Here is a 21,164-nt window from a genome sequence, read left to right as displayed (position 1 = left end):
GGGTGAATCCTGAAGTGCTCTGTGGCAAGAAATCCAAAAGTTAAAGCATAATCTTTCTGATGTGTTTGATAGATTTGTGGACCGTTTTGAAGACCTGTGGGGTAAGATGGGATACGTCCCTGGGAACAAAGCACCTGCCAGTTTTACTGAAGAAAGGCATGTTTATTTGGTCCCTTCATGTAGATCTGAAGGAGAAAGTGGAGTTGAAGAGACCAGAAACCTTTGAAGAGGCCTTAAGAATAGCTTGAGAGAAGGAGTGGAAGCTACAGAGGTTGGCTCTAAAGCAAAGGGAAGTTCAAATTGAAGGAAGGCTAGCTATGCCTAGGGAGAGAAGAGCAAAAGAAGGGAGGACTGCTTCAGTGGTTTTGGTGGTTTCAGAACAACTGATGTGTAGGGTATACCTATCAGCAGGGGGATGGGAGGTTATACCTATCCTGTGCTACTCAAAAGAGAAGACATACAAGATATGAGAAGAGGTGAGGAAATGCCAAATTAGCAAGAGCTAGGAGAGATGCAGCTAGGGGATAGGGTGGATGAGGCTTAATGCTTTAACTGTGGAGTAAGGGGTCATATGGCACTTCAATGTCTGCAACCAAGGAGATCACCAGGTGGAATATATACTATCATCTAGAGAGACAAGAGGTCAATAGAGTTGTTGATTATTGGGATGAAGTGAGAGAGAATCAAGTGCCCAGACAACAGCCACCCCAAGGGCAGATTGGTAGTGTAAGTATGCTAGGAGGAAAGTGAAGTTTGGTTTGAGAAGCGAGAAGATAAGCTTGGACACTTGTGTGACAGGGTCTTCGAATGGATGAAAAGATGAAACAAATCTGGACCAAGGTTTGTTAGAAGTAGAGGTGGTAGACCCACGCACTGATGTTCATGAAGTCTTGGGGCTGACTATTGGTATGCTTAGAGGACGTAGGCGCAGGTTTGAAGGATGCTGGCCATATGTTTTCACAAAGGGGTCTAGAGGAAGGTGATATTGTGAACTAGACATCTGAGTGTGTACTAGAAGTGACAAGGGATTTCGTGGATGTTGTGGGTGCTAAATGTGATCAAGTTGAGCTGGAAGATGCTTCTACATGTTTTGTTGATACTTTTCTAAATGATATTAATGTCACTTGTTTTGAAGATGGTGAGAATGTTGCTGCAGTGGATGCTGAGCCTTTGAATGTGGGCTGTATGGATATCCATTCAAATGGCCATGATGATGTGGTTGAAGAAAGTTGTGGACTGCATAGTACAGACTATATGAAGCAATTTTAAGTCTTGGATGATGTAAATAATCAGGTTGAGCTGGAAGATGTTTCTACATGCTTTGTTGATGCCTCTTTGGATGAAAGTATTGTTATCTGTCTTGAAGTGGATGGTTGGAGTATTATTACAGATGTTGTTGACCCTGTGGATGTGGACTATGTGAATGTCTAGCCGAGTGGCTGTGGTGAGTTGGATGAGGATGGCTACATGCATGGTGTTGACTATTGGAAGTAGACCCAAGGTGTGGATGCTCTAAAGGGTGGGCAGAATGATGATATCTATGTAGACTCTATTTTGCAAAGAAGAGAGAGCTATAAAAAGTTCTGTGACTCCATGTTGGGAGATGATCATTTTATTCATATGAATGTTTTTGGATGTGGTCTGGATGGGCAGCCTTGTGATGGGGAAGATAAGAGTGTATTTTTTGTAGATACAGATGATTTTGCAGAGTGGGATGAATGCCAAATGGAGGCACAAAGAACGGGAAAAGGTTCTGAGTCATATGGAGTCACCAGGATGTCTTTAGATTGAGGAACTGAGAGAAGGGCTAATAGGAGGTTTGGTTGGATTGTGCCCTTTGATAGAAGCACAACATTGATACTGTTTTTAGGATACTTGTAGGTGTTTAATCCAGGTGGGGGGATCATTTCAATTGAATGGGTTTGGAGGATGTTTTTATACCCCTTTGATCCAAGAGAGGAGGAGTACGTGGATGAGATGCATGGATTGCAGCCTCTCTTTTTTTTATATCTTGGTGTGGTGGGCTATATTGAGGCAGCTAATAGTAGGAGCTGCAGCTGGCAGCTGCAGCGTTTGAATGAGTGTTGGCCAAAATAAATGGTTGAGCATGAATGCTCTAACCAGGGGAGGTTCTGCAAACTATGATAGGTTTTTTTGTGCTCAAGGAATATGTCCAATGGATGTGCCTATCTCAAATCCAAAAAACAAAAATAAATAGTGGGGTATGGATGTGTCCCCTAGATTCTCTAAGGAGTATCTCTGTTAGATACTTGACCCAACTCAATTTCTGCTCAATTATATATATTATTTGTTAGCTGAGTGCTGGCTGGTTTGTGTATGAGAGGGACCTGCTATTTGCAACAGTGGTTTCAAAGTTTGAACTTGTGTCGCTAGGATCTACTTGTGGGGGATCTTTGAGCTTCGTGGTGTTTTCTTCATTTTTCTTTGTGACCATGTCTCAGGGATGTTGAGACGTTCATGTTTTTTTGTCTATCTAATGAATTCTATGAGTTTGGTTTGAGTCAGCTGTGGATGGGTTAGATAGTCTTGTTTTGATGTTATAGTTGTGATGAATGTGTGTGTTTGATTGAGCTCATGGTGATGGAGAAGCTGTATGTGTCAGCCTAATGTGACTGGTGAGCTGTAGAGCTGAGTCAGTGCTGACTCAGTCAGCATTTGTTTGAGAGGGTACAGAGTCAATTCTGTGTCAGCAGAAGCTGAGCATCAAAATAGTCACATATGAAAGTGTAGTGGACTTGGTTTGGCTTGTCTGGGATTGAGAGTTTGTGTCACAACTAACTATTAGAGATCTGTTAGTTATCTCAACAGTCAGCAGTTAGAAGGGTTAGTGGTCTGATGGTGTTTCAGTGTTAGCTAGCTGCTACTTAGCTAAGAGCTAATAGTGTGATATCTCTTTCAGATTAGTATAGCCTGAGGGTCTAAGATTGTCAACCGACACAAAGGAGAGGAATTCTAACCCAATTGAGTCAGTTGAATCAGTTTGGTCAGAGTAGTGTCAGTTGGAGTTAGCTCACGAGTCTTTGGTGTGATATGTCTTTGAGATTGGAGCAGCCTGAGAACTAGGAAAGGTCAGAGGACATGTGATTAAAAATTTGCTTCAGTTGAGGTTGTTGAATCAGCCGGTTCTGTGTCAAACTTCTGTGTCAAACTATTGAGTCTATTTTTGACCAAGTTCAATCAAAAAGGTGTTAGTAGGCAAAGGTCAATAGAGAGTCATCCAAGGGTTAAGTGAGACCCTAGGATTGAGATTTTGAGGTTAGTTGATGGTGGAGGATTATAGAAGAGTCTGAAGGACTCATTTCTAATAGAAGTCAACATCAGCATTCAAAAGGAGTTTTTAGACAGGTTAAGTCAGTTGTGTGTCCAGATGAAGGAGTTTTTAGTCAGCTAAAGGTTAGCTTAGGGAAGCTGAAGGGTTCTAAGGGAAGATCAAGGCCATTAGAGGTCAGAGCTGACCTGGGAGGACATTTGGAGTAGGCAGTTGGGCTATTTTGCAGGGTTTGGAGAGTGCTCAAGTGTCCACCTGTGTGAGCTGGGGATCAAGGGACATCTGTTGGGTGTATTGGTGCCTTCATTTGTTGTTTGTGCTAGGTTGTGGTGCTAGGTGATAGTTCCCTCCTCACAGTGGTGTGTTTTGGACGAGCTATAGAGGCAGGTCTCCCCAACACATTATCGTGACTCTTTTGACTTTGTGACGAGGAGGAAAGTGACCAGGTTAGGTGATAGTTCCCTCCTCATCACGGTGGTGTGTTTTGGACGAGCTATAGAGGCAGGTCTCCCCAACACATTATCGTGACTCTTTTGGCTTTGTGACGAGGAGGAAAGTGACCAAGTTTGGTGTACTATTAAAGCTACTTTGCATGCTCGGAGTTCCCTAAAAGATTCATAGATTAGCCAAAGGCATCCACTTTCCAGAACTATGATGGCAAGAAAGGCGCACGAGTACTTATTGAATGGCTTAGTCAATTCGATGACTATTTTTTAGGCAAAAAAGCCTTAAAAAAGGATAAGATTAAGTGTGCTTGTAATCATTTGATTGAAAGTGCTACTTTATGGTGGAATGTGATCAAATAGGGTAAACATCGACCTATGACATGAAAAGAGTTCTAGAAACTTTTAAAGAAGCACTTTCTACCTTCTCAATGCAACGCTAAAGCTCGTCAATGATGGGATACTTTATGCCAAGTCGAGAAAGAGAATGTCCAAGCCTACACAATAGATTTTGGGACATTCGATCGTAGGTTCAAGTGATCAAGAAGGTTAAAGAAAGAGTGAAAAGAAGAAAATTTATTGCTAATCTCAAGCCTACTATTAGGGCTGCTGATGCTAATATGTTTCATCCTCATAGTCTTAGTTTTGTTATGGATCTTGCTCTAAATTTTGAATGTAAAACTTCTATTTTTAGAGATTCTAGAATACAAGAAAAGTCTTTTACGAAGTCTTCTAAACCAGCTTTTCCTTTGAGCAATTTTGATAAATTCAAGATGCACAAGGGTAAAGATGTAGCCAAAGGAGATGCTCGTATCGTCAAGTGTTTCAAATATCACAAGGAAGGGCACCTTATTGTTGAAATATACAAGTGAATAGGGTGTGTGCGGAAACAAGCCCTTGGCTAGAGGAAGTAAAAGAGAATCTGTAAATGTGAGAGAACTTGTGAAAAGGTGAGAAGAATCTATTGGGAGAGAATAAAGGGTAGCATGAGGAGATTTAGGAGGTGTGGAGATATTCTGGGAGAAATGGAGAGAATCAAGCAAAAGAGGTGGAGTGAATCAAGGAGAAATCAGTGGGATTAGATGCTTGGATGTAAACTCTATAAATTGAGGCATTGGCCTAATGAGAATTTGCTAGTTTTTGATTATCCATACCTACATTAAGCTATCAGTTAATTGCTCACATCATCTTACTTATCATCTAATCTCTTTGTTAATGATGTTGATTCTAGCATTTAATCCACCACCATAGCTCATCATATTGTTGTAATTTTAATATGGTATCAGAGCCTAGCCTAGAATCCATCAAGTTTATGAGCCCATTATATCTAACTAATTAGGATTAGTAGATAATTAAGAAATAATCATTTTTTAGTTATTTTCAACTAGCCCACTGTACCCCCCAGCCAGTGGAGGAGCTCCCTCTCCGTGTAGGCTCAACATTAGCTCAAAAGCTTTCAGCCATAGCTAGCCATACCCATTGGGCTCCAGCCCAATGGGTGGGCTCCAGCCCATTCAAGAATTTCATCAAATCGTCAGCGCAATCAGGAGAAAATCGTAAATTTTCCAGCGCTTCTTTTTCCTGCAAAAAATGGAGATCTTGTCTTCCACATATGCAATGGGTCTAATTCCTCTTTGCCCTAGGGGTTTTCAAGGGTGCTCTACAAGTTGGTGAAGTCAGAGTTTAATTTGATCAAGTCTACAGTGAGATCCAAGCTCTTCATCAAATCTGCCAGGTGACTTTGGTAAAACAAAATTAAGCATTCAATGTTTGGTCAAATCTTGTGTTTCTTGGCTTAATCCTCTACTAGACTAATTGCTATTGATGGCCTTGAAAGGATTTGAGCTCATTTGAACTCTAAGGCCTCATATCTTGGCTCCCCGTATACTCTGTTTTCTATACACAAAATAGAGGATTAATTTGCTAATCAGTGATTAATCAGTGCTAATCAGAATTAATTTACTAATCAATGATTAATCAGTACTAATCACTATTTTTTGATGCAATTGAGCATTCAAATTAACCATTAGGTATCTGATACAGATCCCTATATCTTCATATTGCAATTCGGAGATGGTTTGATACTCCAACCATTCCGTACAAATTGGTTACCCTTGATTTAATGTAATTTTTGGTGATTTTATGCTGATAAATCTGTTGTAATCATCTCTTAAACACTAGATTGAGTTGTAAAAGGGTAGACACTGCCCTTGAATCTTGAAATTGGATCAAGAGGTAAGACTCCCTTCACATCATCATGAATATGGCACAAGAGATAGCCAAATTTAATGGGGAGTAGTTTTACACATGGTAAACAAAAACCATGTATCTGCTCATGAGGAAAAATCTGTCGGGGCTAGTTGAGGGAAGAGATGAATGCCCAGAGGTGAGAGGGGAAAATGAGTGGAAGATCAGGAATGAAAAAGCATTGGGACTTATTGCACTCAGTTTAAATGATGAAATCATTCATCACATCACAGGGATACAATGGGCAAAAGATGCATGGGATGAACTCAATAAATTATTTGGCACACAAGCTAAAAATTCAAAGATAAATTTGTTAATGCAATTCTGCAAATTGGATATGAAGGAAAGTGAACCTTTAATCACATACTTGAACAGATATAAAAGCATTAAGCAACAATTGGCAGATATTGGCAAAAAGGTAGAAGATGATGAGGCACTAGCAGTGCTTCTGAGAGTGTGGACAAAGGTGAATATAAAAACATTGTAGCAACACTAAAGAATGTACCTAAATTGAAGCTACACGAGATAGAAGGAGCTCTACTAGAGCAAGAGAGCAGAGGCAAAGAGAAAAAATGGCTCGACTCAACAGAAGCAGGAGAAGAAAAAGCATTCTTCACCCAAGGAGGATTCTCTCGAGGACGAGGACGAGGAAGAGGCAGAGTAGGAGGAAGGACCTTCACTTGCCACAACTATGGAAAGCGAGGACACATGGCAAGAGACTACTACAGCAGACCCAATGGAGAAGGAATGACATCGGTAAACTTCATGGAGGCTCCTAAGGAAGTGGAGTTGGATCATCTTTTCTGAGAGAGAGAGAGAGAGAGAGAGAGAGAGAGAGCGAGAGAGAGAGAGAAACCCCACAACCCAATGTAACCTGCCCCAACAAAGTAAAACCACCTCTGAGCCACCGATGATGTAGGCCATGTGGTAGATGTATGTGTGAGCACTTTAGTCAAGGTCACGGGCACTTGTAGTAGCCTTGGACACATAGAGAGAGAGAGTGTCAAGGACTATGAGTTTAGGGACTTGAGGCACTGGTCGCGGACTATCAAGTAAGACGGAAACTTGGTATAGGGTCTAGGTGTGCTAGGAGTATTCACTTGAGGGGAGGTGTTAAAATATACAAGTGAATAGGGTGTGTGCGGAAATAAGCCCTTGGCTAGAGGCTGTAAAAGAGAATCTGTAAATATGAGAGAACCTATGAAAAGGTGAGAAGAATTTACTGGGAGAGAATAAAGGGTAGCCTGAGGAGATTTAGGAGGTGTGGAGATATTCTGGGAGAGGTGGAGAGAATCAAGCAAAAGAGGTGGAGTGAATCAAGGAGAAATCAGTGGGATTGGATGCTTGGATGTAAACTCTATAAATTGAGGCATTGGCCTAATGAGAATTTGCTAGTTTTTGATTATCCATGCCTACATTAAGCTATTAGTTAATTGCTCACTAATCACATCTTAATTATCATCTAATCTCTTTGTTAATGATGTTGATTCTAGCATTTGATCCACCATAGCTCATCATATTGCTGTAATTTTAACACTTACACCAAACTATCCAGAGAAGAAAAAGAACTCTGCACCTATGGCTTGTTTCAACGTTATTGAAGGGGATGACAATGATTCTTTCAAGAAAGAGGGTGATTCTGATCTTGACTATTCAAATGAAGGTAAGATTTCAATCCATGCTTTGTAGAGAATTTAGGGGAAATTTTAAAAAAACCAATTTCTATTTTGTATGATGATGGTAGTTCCCATAACTTCATTTCTAAAAAGGCATTGAAAGCACTTAACCTAGTTGCATCGTACTCTAGTTATAAAGTGAAAGCTGCATTTCCAAGAACTAAGTACAATTCCACTAAAGAGGTTTAAAATCTAAAATTAGAAATGGATTCACTGAAAGTAAAGAGAACATTTCTAGTTTCTCATTTGCAAGGTGTTGATGTTATCTTAGGAATGCCATGGAGACATGAACATAATCCCTAGATTGATTATGACACCCATACAATATGGTTAATGAATGGTGACAAAGAAATTTATCTCCAAGGTCAGACTAAGAGTGACTTAGGTCCAATCTTAGTGTTGGAATTAGGGTTGCAGGAATGCACACACAACTTCAAGAAGATGAGGAAGCTTGAGCACAACACACAGTAGTGTATTATGAGTGCCAAAAATGAAAGATAACAAGCCCTAGAAGATAATGGGCGTATATACAATGCACGGGGGAAAAAACCTCCTAGTGAGGGAAAAAGTGCCCCGGCGGTCCTAAGTGTGTTCACACACATCACTACTATAATATGGTAACAAATCCCCCCTGGAGTGATGCGGTGAACAAGAGCTAGCACTCATGTATAGGGAAGTGTCTAGCTATGTGGACGAATCCACAAAAGGGAGTAAGCCCAAAGCTTTGCGAAAAGCTTCGAACTTCTCACGAGGCAGAGCCTTTGTGAAAAGGTCTGCAAGGTTATCCTGTGTTGGCACATAAGCCAAACTGATCTCTCCTGCAGAGAGTCTCTCCCTGACATAATGGTAGTGCACCTCAATGTGCTTCGTACGAGCATGGAACACTGGGTTCCGCGCAACTGCCAATGCGCTCTGACTGTCAGTGAAGATGGTGGTGGCAGATGGCTGCCCAACACCCAAATCAGCCATAAGGCGTCTGAGCCACACACACTCAACCGTAGCTGTGAAAGCTGCCCTGTACTCAGCTTCACAACTAGAAGTGGCCACAGTAGGCTGCTTCTTGCTCAACCATGATATGCATGAGCTTCCAAGCATGAAGCAAAAACCACTCGTGGACACGCGTGTGTCATAACAACCAGCCCAGTCAGAATCTGAAAAAGCATGTAAATCTGGCGGCAATGATCCCCCCTTGGGATAAAACAACCCAAGATGCCGAGTACCACTCAAATAGCGAAAGATACGCTTCACTGCCTGCCAATGCTTAATGCCTGGGCTATGCATAAATCTGCTCACCTGTGAGACTGCAAACTGAATGTCTGGCCTCGTAATGCATACATAAATGAGGCAACCAACAGCTGTCTGATAGAGTGTGACATCAAAGTGATCTCCAGCATCATGAAGACTCAACTTCAAACCTGTCTCCATTGGAGTAGCAATAGGCTTGCAGTCTTCAAGGCCAAATCTCCGCAACAATATTTCAATATACTTTGTCTGACACAAAGCAATACCTCCATCACACTGCTTAAATTGTATCCCCAAATAATGATGCAAATGCCCCAAATCTGACATCTCAAAAGAGGCATTCAAATCAGCCTTAAAATCAGCAATATGACTCTCATTTGGTCCTGTGAGCAGCATGTCATCGACATAGAGAGCAATGATTAGATGTACACCATCCACACGTTTAACATACAAAGTGCTTTCTGTTGGACTATTCTGAAACCCATGTGCAGTCAAATATGCATGTATTTTTTCATACCAAGCTCGTGGAGCTTGCTTTAAACCATATAAAGCCTTTTTTAACCTGCACACTTTGTTTTCCTGCCCTCTTTGAACAAAACCACGAGGCTGCGATACATACACCTCCTCATGCAAATCTCCATTTAAGAACGCAGTTTTTATGTCCAGCTGATGTACATTCCAACCATTATGAGCTGCTAATGCACAGATGCTACGAACAGTGGTCATACGACATGTGGGAGCAAAAGTCTCATCAAAATCAATGCCCTTCTCTTGAGCATAACCTTTTGCAACAAGCCTAGCCTTATGGCGATCCACTGTGCCATCAGGCTTACGCTTCAATTTGTATACCCACTTAGTGCCAATGGCCTTCTTGCCAGGGGGCAAGTCACATAAAGACCATGTACTATTCTTCATAATAGCATCGTATTCTGCTTGCATAGCAGCCATCCAATTTTCTGAACTTTGTGCCTCATCAAATGAAACAGGCTCACTTTCATCGCACATACTAGAAACAGCCAATGCATAACAATCTGACGCATAAGAGGCACCATGAGAGCCAGAACGAGTGCGACTAGACAAAGGGGCATCCAACTTGCTGTCACGCAAAGTCTGCACCAGCCATCTAGGCATGTTCCTAGAGCCCTCAATCTCTTGTCTCTCATCCTCAAGTGCATCATGCACATCTGCATCAGATATAGGCTGATCTGTGCCATCATTTAAAACCTGCATAGGCTGAAAAACTGCCTCATGAGGTATTGCACTTGACTGTGCACCACTGAAAAGAGGCAACAATGTATCATAGACATCACGTGGGCTGATATCTGTCTCCTTAGTACATGAAACCAAGGGCTGAACTGCATCTTCCACAAATACAACATCACGGCTAACCAAAATGCGCTTTGTCTGTGGATGATACAAACGATAGCCTTTGCTCTCAGCACTATATCCAACAAAAATACATTTGACAGCTTTGTCATCCAATTTTCTGCGATGTTGCACAGGCACTAATGCATATGCCAGGCAACCAAAAACACGTAAATGGCCAACAGATGGCTTGCGGCTATGCCAAGCCTCATATGGAGTGACAACCTGTAATGCTTTGGTGGGACACCTGTTTAGTACATAAGTGGCACACATGACAGCCTCAAGCCAAAAACCATGTGGTAGACTTTGACTCTTAACCATACATCTTGCCATTTCCATGAGAGACCTGTTTTTTCTCTCAGCCACACCATTTTGCTGTGGTGTATACGGCACTGTACATTGGTGTTTTATCCCACGCTCAGCCAGAAATGCATTAAATTCTGAAGACATATACTCCCCCCCTCGATCTGAACGGAGGGTGCCCATCTTACTTTCTGACACATTTTCAGCCATAACCAAAAACTGTTTGAAGCACAAAAACACTTCGGACTTTGCCTTCAAAGGATATACCCATGCATGCCTGGTAAAATCATCAATGAAAGTCACGAAGTAAAGGTAGTTTCCAAATGATGGAGTTTGCATGGGACCACAAACATCACTGTGAACAAGCTGCAATCTGCGTTCAGCTCTCACTGATCCATCTTTGGGAAAGGAAGCACGCTGCATTTTACCCAATATGCAGCCCTCACAAACATGCTTGACAGGTGCCTCAAGCTTAGGCAAAGAAGACACCATTTCAGATTTCTGCAGGCGCAGCAAACTTGCAAAATTCAGATGACCAAAACGTGCATGCCACAGTTTTGCATTTGAAATAGCCTGCGTATCCATAATAGCACATGCTGAATCCTCTACACATTTACCATCCATATTGAGCTTATACAGCCCTCGACATAGTGAACCAGATGCTACAATGATGTCACCACAAGAGAGATCATGAACAGTACATCTGTCATCCACAAATTTTACAACCAAACCTGTTTTGGCAAATGCGGAGACTGACAGCAGATTCTTTTTGATCCCTGGCACATACAATGCATCAAAAAGTGTAAAGGTGTTGCCATTTGCAACATTCAGCACAATCTGTCCAACTCCTTTAACGGGATAAGAGGAGTTATTGGCACAAGTGACAGTATTCCCTGTGGGAGCAGACTCAAGGAAAGTGAATAAACTGCGCTGCGAGGTGATATGCTTAGTGGCACCACTGTCAAAGTACCATACATCTGAATCTACTGCAGACATACATGTGTCATGCAAAGATGGGTCATAACTGCACTGCGCATTGAATGCCCATTCTGTATCTAGCACAACATTAGCAGATTCATTGTTAGAAGGAGAGGCATCTGCAACAGCCATACCAGCCTCTTTCTTCTTAGCCTCTTTCGCAGCCAGCTTAGGACACGCTTTGATGACATGATCATTTCCCTTACAGTACTTGCAAAATGTCTTCTGTTTGTCACCCTTCTTCTCATCTTTGTCTTCCTTCTTTGGTTGCGCAGCATTTGCAGATTTCTGCTTACTAGAAGAAAAGCCAGCTTTACCTTTCCCGCTTCTCTGACTAGCAACGAAAGCTTGATCTGCGACACGCATAATATTCCTGTTTTGCCTTGACTGGTCTTCTTGCAGCAAAACAGAAACTAACTCCTCAAATGATAAGGCATTGGGATTGCCTTTCATCATCAAGCGAAGAGTGGAAGCAAAACCCTGATAAGAATCTGGTAGACCATTCAAAACAGTCTGCACAAGTGAACTGTCTGACAGGATTTCATCTGCAGAAATGAGCTGCTCTTTGAAATCCTTGATCTTTGTCAAAAAGCTATCCATAGAATCACCTTCGTTCATATGCTCACTCTCCAACTGTTTTCGGAGATAAGCAACACGAGCCTCATTTCTTGCCTGATACAATGTGGCAAGTACATCCCAAGCATCCTTAGAAGTCCTGCAGGAGCGAATATGTGGGATAATGGTACGTTTGACAGACAACGCAATCAAGGCATGAGCCTGCGCATCTCTACCATCCCAACGAATCTGCTCTGCTGAAAGTGGTGGTTCTCGAACAGCTGCTACAGCACTTGTGCCTGCACCATCATCAACAGTACCTGTTTCTGATGTGTTTGCAGCATTCCCAGCCACAATAGGACGTGCATCAATACCCTGCACAATGTTCCATAACCCCTTTGCTACCAATACATGTCGCATCATATATGCCCACAATGGATAGTTGGTGCCATCCAACTTATCCTCAGCAGCCAACATGCGGAATACATCATTGTTGTCAGCCATGGCCAATGACTGTACTACTAGATGTAAATGCTGTCTGTAAGAGGTAAACCTGTATAAAAACGACCTGTGCTATGTAGCACAGCCCAAAACAGACGAATGGGCACCTGTCCTGCAGATTTTAATCTTGACAGAAAATCTGCACAGTAGGACGATTTTGCCTGCGCAGTACTTGGAATGCAAAAACGGAGGGCGAAATGACTTCAGATCAAAATTCTGAAATGACCAAGCCCTACGGGCTATCCCACGGCATATACTAACCTGCAGACGCTCGTGAAACCTCGTCGCAATCGGAGGAGATGAAGCGCGGCAGGTGCCGGTGATGCTGCCCGGGAGGAGGAAGCCTGCTCTGATACCAATTGTTGGAATTAGGGTTGCAGGAATGCACACACAACTTCAAGAAGATGAGGAAGCTTGAGCACAACACACAGTAGTGTATTATGAGTGCCAAAAATGAAAGATAACAAGCCCTAGAAGATAATGGGCGTATATACAATGCACGGGGGAAAAAACCTCCTAGTGAGGGAAAAAGTGCCCCGGCGGTCCTAAGTGTGTTCACACACATCACTACTATAATATGGTAACACTTAGCTCATACCCAAGCTAAAAGAGTTTTAAGGAAAAAGAAGAAGAAATTTTTTATTCTTATCAACTAGCTTAGTGCTCAGGTTGACTCTAAACCAAATGTGTCTCATAATCATTTCATTTCTAAGTTTTCTAACTGCTGTATAGATGACCTACCTCTTGGCTTACCCAAATCTCATAAATTTGAAATAATCCTTGGAAGCTCGCCGCCATCATGTAAAGCCCCTTATCGAGTTAACATGCTTGAGCACAGAAAGAAATTCAAGGACAACTTGAAGAATTTCTATAGAAAGGGCTAATTAGACCCAACAATTCTCCATTTGGTGCTCCAATTCTTCTTGTTAAAAAGAAAAATGGGACATATCGATTATCGTTCTTTAAACAAGATTACTATCAAGAACCGATATCCACGAGTGGATGACTTGCTAAATAAGCTAAAGGGAGAATAAGTTTTAGCAAAATTGACCTCAAGTCCAGTTACAGTCAAATTCTAATAGATAAAGGAGGCATTTTCAAGGCTTCTTTTAGAACCCAAACCGATCATATAAGTTTTTAGGTATGCCATTTGGTTGGACTAATGCTTGGGCTACTTTCAAAAAAATGATGAATAGAATATTCTTGAAATATCAAAATTTTATTGCAGTGTTTTTGGATGATATCTTAGTTTTTAGTAAGAATCATCAACATCATTTAGAAAAAGTGTTCTCACTTATTCAAGAGAATTAGCTCTATGTCAATTCTGAAAAGAGCAAATTCTTTAAAGAGGAAATTGAATACTTATGACATATTGTCTCTATTGATGGTATTCAAGTAGACTCCAAAAAGATAAAAAGCAGTTCTAACTATCCTAAATCGCATGATATTTGCGAACTCCGATCTTTTCTTGGATTGTGTAGCTACTATAGGAAGTTTTGCATATATTGCACAGCCTTTAATCGAACTCCTTAAGAAAGCTAGACATTTTGATTGGACTAGTAGATAGCACCATTCCTTCTCTGAGCTTAAGAAAGCATTGACTCATGTGACGAGTTCTTACATTACTAGATTTTCAATGACCATTCTTTGTTGTAGTTACTCATGCAAGTGGACATGGTTTTGGTGTTGTTCTTATGCAAGATGGATAGCCCATTGCTTATGAAAGTTGTAAGCTTAAACTAGAAGAAAGGAATTATAGCACATATGATAAAGAATTAGCTCCTGTTGTACATGCTTTAAGACTTTGGAAACATTATTTAATGGGATCTAAATTTCTAATCAAGACAGACCAACAAAGAATTCTAATCAAGACAGACCAACAAAGAATTCATCATTTGTTGACCCAACAATTGATCTAAATTTCTAAATTTCTAATCAAGACAGACCAACAAAGAATTCATCATTTGTTGACCCAACCCCATTGATTTCTAACCAACATATCAAAAGGGCTTCATTTATCTAACCAACAATTGATCTAAATTTCTAAATTTCTAATCAAGACATACCAACAAAGAATTCATCATTTGTTGACCCAACCCCATTGATTTCTAACCAACATATCAAAAGGGCTTCATTTATCTAGAGTTTCCAACCCATGATTCAATATCAACCAGGCAAAGAAAATATTGTGGTGGCAGATGCTTTAAGTAGATGTGCACTACATAATACAAAGATTTCCTAAGGAAGTTCCTAGAGACCTTCATGGACGATCTCTACTATATGAGCTTAAAGTTGAGATGAGAGCAACTAGCATTGGAAGATGTCGACGACATAGATTGTGTCTAAAGCCTAGAAAAATGCATGTTTATGGGTAGATAGGGTGTAATCCTAGGGCACATGGTATCTAAAAATGGAATCTCCAAGGATGAAATAAAGATTCAAGTGAAAAATGTAAGTCCATGGGTGGATAGCGTGTAATCCTAGGGCATGTGGGGTATAAAAATGGAATCCCCATGGATGAAGGAAAGACTCGAGTAATTATAAAACTCAAAAGACACAAAACACCAAAAGTAGTCCAAAGATTCATGGGTCATACAAGGTATTATAGACGCTTCATATTCATGTATGCAAAAATTGCTAGACCGTTATATGCCCTATTGGTATGTTTTTTGTGGACAGACGAGTGCAAAGAGTCATTCTATAAGATTAAGGAGGCCTTGCTTTGATTTTTAGAGTGCTAAAGTGGGATGTCACCTTCCACGTACACATGGATGCATCAGTAGCTTATGTTATACATGTTAGCTCAACCTGGCAAAAAGAACATAGACTTTCCTATTAATTATGCTAGTAGCAACTCAATGATCTAGATAAGAATTATACAACCACACAGAGACACCGGGTATTAGTAATGGTTTATGTAGTAAAGAAGTTTTGCCATTATCTTTTGGTGAATAAATTTATATTTTTTATAGACCATTAGCTTTTCTTTACCTTTTGAACAAGAGCTGAAGATGGTAGTACACACTGCAGGTCTTCCCCATACTATCCACAAATAAACGGACAGGCTGAAAGCACTAACAAGGTCCTATGCACTATGCTTACGACGACGAAGACAATTAAAGTATCTAGGACAAACTAGGAGCAAAGTCTCTCATCCACTTTATGGGCTTATAGAGGTGCCTAAAAAACCTCGACTAGGGCTATGATGTATAACCTAGGATTTAGACTTGATGCTATACTCCTAGTTGAAACTCATGATCCCAACCTTGAGGATAGCAAAGCAAATCAAATGGATAGGTGATGAGTTATCTGAATGACTCCTAGTTGAAACTCATAATCCTAACCTTGAGGATAGCAAAGCAAATCAAATGGATAGATGATGAGTTATCTGAATGACTCCTTGTCTAAATGGTGTGAGCATGTATGCTAAGAAAAAAGAAGAAAAAGGTGGTTCAATGCCAATATCAAAACCAAGAGGAAAAGGAGGGAGACCTAGTCTACTTATAACCTCAAGAAAAATAAAATGAAATTGAAGTTGAGAGGGGAACACCTAGAAACCTTCGATGGAGTCCATAGAATCTAAATGGAAGGATTCCTCAGAATGAGAGTAGACTTAAAAATACTATGGACTATTGTCTTATGAACAACTTTAAGACATTCACAATGTTAAAGAGAAGAGAAAGAAGGAGGCTAAGATGAAGAGATGAGCCCAACAAAAAGTTAAATCCCAGGTAAAAAAAGAAAAGCAAAGGGGAGGTGTTATACCTATCCACATGGCTGAAATACATAACAATCATGAGGAAGAAAAGGTCAAGCCCACAAGGTTTTGCATAGACTTTCCCATGAACGCACAAACCATAGCCAAACTTGCATTATTAGATATAGGACTAGGAAGAAACTTCATTTAATATGAGACTTAGGTCTCATTAAGAAATCTTGCCCTTGATCCAAATCAAGATCCAGTACAAACAGACTCAGACCTTTATAATGAATGCAAAGGGATGTTAAAGCTAAGTTCCACATCAATTCTTACCCTATGGAACAATGCTGAATAAGATCAAGGTAGTTTTTAGGTTATGATTGGACCATGAGGATAACCACAATCAAGCTAGCAAAACAGATAGTGAGCATTCCTCTCACTAAGATCCGAGACAGATCTCTATCAAGATTTAGAAGTTATTGACATTACTATAAGTAGGTCCCATTGAGCCCGATAAGTGCAATTATCCGTAAACTCAACGCCCCAGCCAATCAACCCCCACCACATCCCATAAAACCGAAAGTCAAGGAGTCAAAAGCCCAAGGAGGAAAAGCTTCATAAAAAACTGAGAAGGCACCCCAAGAGGAACCAATGGCCAACACCCCAACACTTCCAATCCTACTACCTCAATTTTTCATAAAACCCCAAAGAACAAGATTCAGTAATTATGGGTACCAAAGACACCAAGGAAGCCCCAAAGAACCAGATGAAGCAATTATGGGTACCTAGGTAAAAAATAAGGAGCATATCCTATCGTCAAAGTAGAGATGGGTTGGTGAATCTTTCTTTGATAGAAGGTAGAGTTTGTAGAAAACTTTGGCAAATGTATGAAAATTATCAAGATATATGCTCACGTTTAGTGTAAATTTGGTGATTTTTCCTCTAAAATTTACCCAAAAATGCTACCTTTGGCTAATATATTAAAAAGTCACCATTTTTTGGGTCTAAAATAGCCCAAGACTTTTGGAAGACCCTTGAAAATTATCCTTTGGGATAAATTTTGCCCCTAATTTTTTCCTTAATGGGTACTAAAGATACCTAGTAAGCTAACTTATGTACCCAATAAAGCCAACTTATGTGCCCAACAAAGCCCAAGAGAAAAAAATCCTAAATAGGTAGTATAGATTCCAAAGGAGTGCATTCCCAAAATGCCAATGAAAGTTGATGACAAGATGGTGTGGATCCCTAAGGCAACAAGAAACCAAAAGTCATATAGTGATCCATCCACACACCACACAAAGGTAAATAACCCAAGGATACTACCAAGGAAGAAAAGGCAACACGGAGAGATCATTACCCTTTATCACATATAATGAGTATGGTCTAGAAAGGTTGGCAAGGGTGGAAGTTTACAGCTTTCTAGATGGAATTTTGGGATACAATCAAGTGTCCATAGCCCTTGAGGATTAGCATAAAATGACATTCACCAATATGTGCCTCCTACAAAGTTATTCTATTCAACTTAACCAATGCTTTTGAAACATTTTATAGGTTAATGTGTATTGCGTTCAAAGTTATGCTACAAAGTTATGTGCCTCCTAAAAAGTTATGCTATTCAGCTTAACCAATGCTTTTGTTAAATTTTAGAGGTTAATGTGTATTATGTTCAAAAACTACTTTGCAAAAGTGGTTAAAAATCTTTATAGATGACCTTTGTGTACACTCACGATGGGAAGGAGTATTTGGATTTCCTAAGGAAGATATTCAAATGTGCCAACTATATTGCATATCCTTAAACCCTCTGAAGTGTCAATTTTGGGTGAAACATGGTGTTATAACTATAATGGGTCACATAATATCAAAAAAATGGAATTTCTATTGATGGCAGTAAAGTGAAGCTATTTCTTGAAACAACAACCACCCACCAATTACAAAGGAGTGAAAAGATTCATGGGTCATGTAGTTTATTATCAAAGATTCATCATATGTTTACATTAAGAGAGCGCATCCACCCCTATATAGATTACTTGCAATCTTTGAATGAACTGAGAAGCATCCAGACATATGATGAATTGAAAAAGGCATAGGAAAGTGCACCTATTTTGAGACCACCTAATTGAGAATTGATCTTTCATTTCCACATCCATGTCTCCAATTGTTCTACGATTGGTTTTGTGTTGGTGCAACCATGTGAATTCAAGTTGGACTACCTGTTGTGCTTTGTTGTGAGTGAGTAGATAATTAAATGAGGAAAAAATGATCTATACCACTACTACATAACATGAGGGATTGGAAATGGTTATATGGGTAAGAAGCACATGCATTATGTTCTTGCCAATAATTTGCGGTCTTTCTCCACCACCAAGCCTTGTTATACCTTCTTTGTCGATCACCAAGCCTTGCTATACCTTGTTAACAAATGATGCACAACTAGGTAAATTATGAGATGGTTTCTTTTATTAATGGAATTCGATTTTAGTGTCATAGTTAAGAAGGGAAAACAACATGTTTTATCTTACTGTATGTCAAGGATCCCTATAATGGAGAACGTCCATAGGAGTTGATGAGGAATTACCAGATACATCTTTGTTCAAACTCGACTTGGTGTGCCTAAATGGTGCAAATAAAATTTTGAGTAACTCGTTTATAGATTCCTAAATCGATAAGGCTCCAAACAAGGATAGGATGCAACGACTAAACTAGGAAAATATCATGTGCTAAGGCATAATATAAGGGAAGACAACCTCCTCTCTTTTCTAGTAGATAAAGCAAATTGTGGAATTGCAGGTGGACATTTTGATAGCAAAGTGATAGCAGATGGCAAGATCCTACTCGTCAGTTTATAATGGACAACTCACGGTAATTTGTTAAGAGATTCTATGTAATTTGTTAAGAGGTGTGATAAATGTTAGTGCTTTAGAAGGGCATAATGCCTCTAACCCTCATAATTGTGCAATGTTTACGAATTTAAAAAGTGGGGCATATATTTATCATCAACCCAATAAATCAACAAATTCAAGCTTGTTATGTCATTTATTTCACCAAATAGGTGGAGGCCCAAGCTACATTATGAAAGGCCAATGCTATACTAGACTTCGAAAAGCTGTATGAAACTTGCTTATTAGCCACACATGGTATAATGGTTGAAAGTACGTGTGCAAGAGGTGGTCCACAAACTCAAGATGAAAGAGCTTAAAGAAGGGTATTTGGTGTTTGGGTCGGGTTAAATAAACATAGAGACTAAAACTGTGAGGGCTAGGACCATTTAGAGTCATAGAGTTATCCCAACAAGGGTTGACCTACATATCAGGGCAATTGATGGAGTGGAAATGGAAGGCTTCATCAATGGTAGAAAACTAAAAAAATATTATGGCACTCTGACTCTAGATATGCTAGCTTAGCAACATAAAAAGAAACATGAAAAAATAAATAAATAAAAAGAAACATGAACAAATAAATAAAGAAAAACTCAAAAAAGAGGTAGGAGGAGGCCAAGGCAAGGGAGACTAGAACCAAACAAAACATGAAGCACCAAACATTGCAAATAAACATGGCTACTATTACCTTAATGGAGGAGAACCTAGATATTGAAATTGGATCAAGGAGGAGAAGGAGGAGGACCTACATATTGAACTTGGATCGAGGAGGAGGCCAACGCAAGGGAGACTAGAACCAAACAAAAAATGAAGCACTAGACATTGCAAATAAACATGGCTACTATTACCCTAATTAAGGAAGAGGATCTACATATTGAACTTGATCGTTGGACGAGGAGGAGGAGGAGAACCTAGAGATTGAACCTACAAGGTTTTTTTATAGGTAGGTGTGTCTATTTCAAAAATTTGCACACCATGCATCGCATAATTAACATAGGGGAGAGTTATAACCTTCTCTTGTATGAAACCAAGGATAAAATGGGATGACCTGGGCTGGAGCCAACAAGAGATAGAAACCAAAAAATACACTCAAGAAGAATCAATTCTATGGGAGCTTTTAAAGTTTCTATGTCCACCACCATAAATAATCCCCTACTTGAGAATGTGTACATGGTGCTTGCAAAAGCAACATGCAGAGAAGTGATGATGGAAGAGATGTTACTGGGAAGAGCTTGGAGTAGTGCATCGAGATACAACATCAACTAAGCTCAAAGAATGGCATAACTCTAACATGATGGATGCCCTACACCATGCCATTATGGGAAGATAAAGACGACATGTTAACCCCAAAAATCCAAACAGGAACCACACATGCTGTCAGTGGCTTAAGAAAAGTCACAAAGTACCATACTTAAAAAGAAAGCAAAAAATCATATCCATTCAAAAAGGTGGATCATTAAGTATTCCAAGGCAAAAAAATGGGTACCCAAAGAACTCTTAAGAAGCCAAGGTTATCATACATGGTAGACATAGATTTGAGTGTATCGAAGCAACATGGGAAGGTGAACATGGATATATAGCTACTATAATGGGAAGCCTCTACCATACAACAACCCAAGGGAGGAATAACAACACCATACTAGTAAGAATTCTAGAAGCCCAAGGATACTATCAAGGAAGCAACAAAGTCCGGGTTTTCCAAAGACAAAAAAAAGGCCAAAAACCAAAATAGGAGAATACACTAGGGGACTGTTTGAATGGAATGGTAGCACAAGACAATGCCCACCAATAGTGAAATTGAGAAGCCACAAGAACCTATATGGGGCCATGGGTGCATTCAAGAATGGTCCTAGGGCCATTCTTTTCCATGCACAAAGAGAGAGAGAGAGAGAGAGAGAGAGAGAGAGAGTGTGTATTTGAAATAGTGTGTCCGATTTGAGTGTGTGTGTGTGTAACATGCCCATCTTCATTAATATAAAAATGTCCATG

Source organism: Cibotium barometz, chromosome 20 (genome assembly GCF_041138505.1).
Source record: "Cibotium barometz isolate CiBa-2024 chromosome 20, ASM4113850v1, whole genome shotgun sequence".
In the NCBI taxonomy this organism is placed as follows: Eukaryota; Viridiplantae; Streptophyta; class Polypodiopsida; order Cyatheales; family Cibotiaceae; genus Cibotium; species Cibotium barometz.
Note: the sequence above shows the minus strand (reverse complement) of the source record.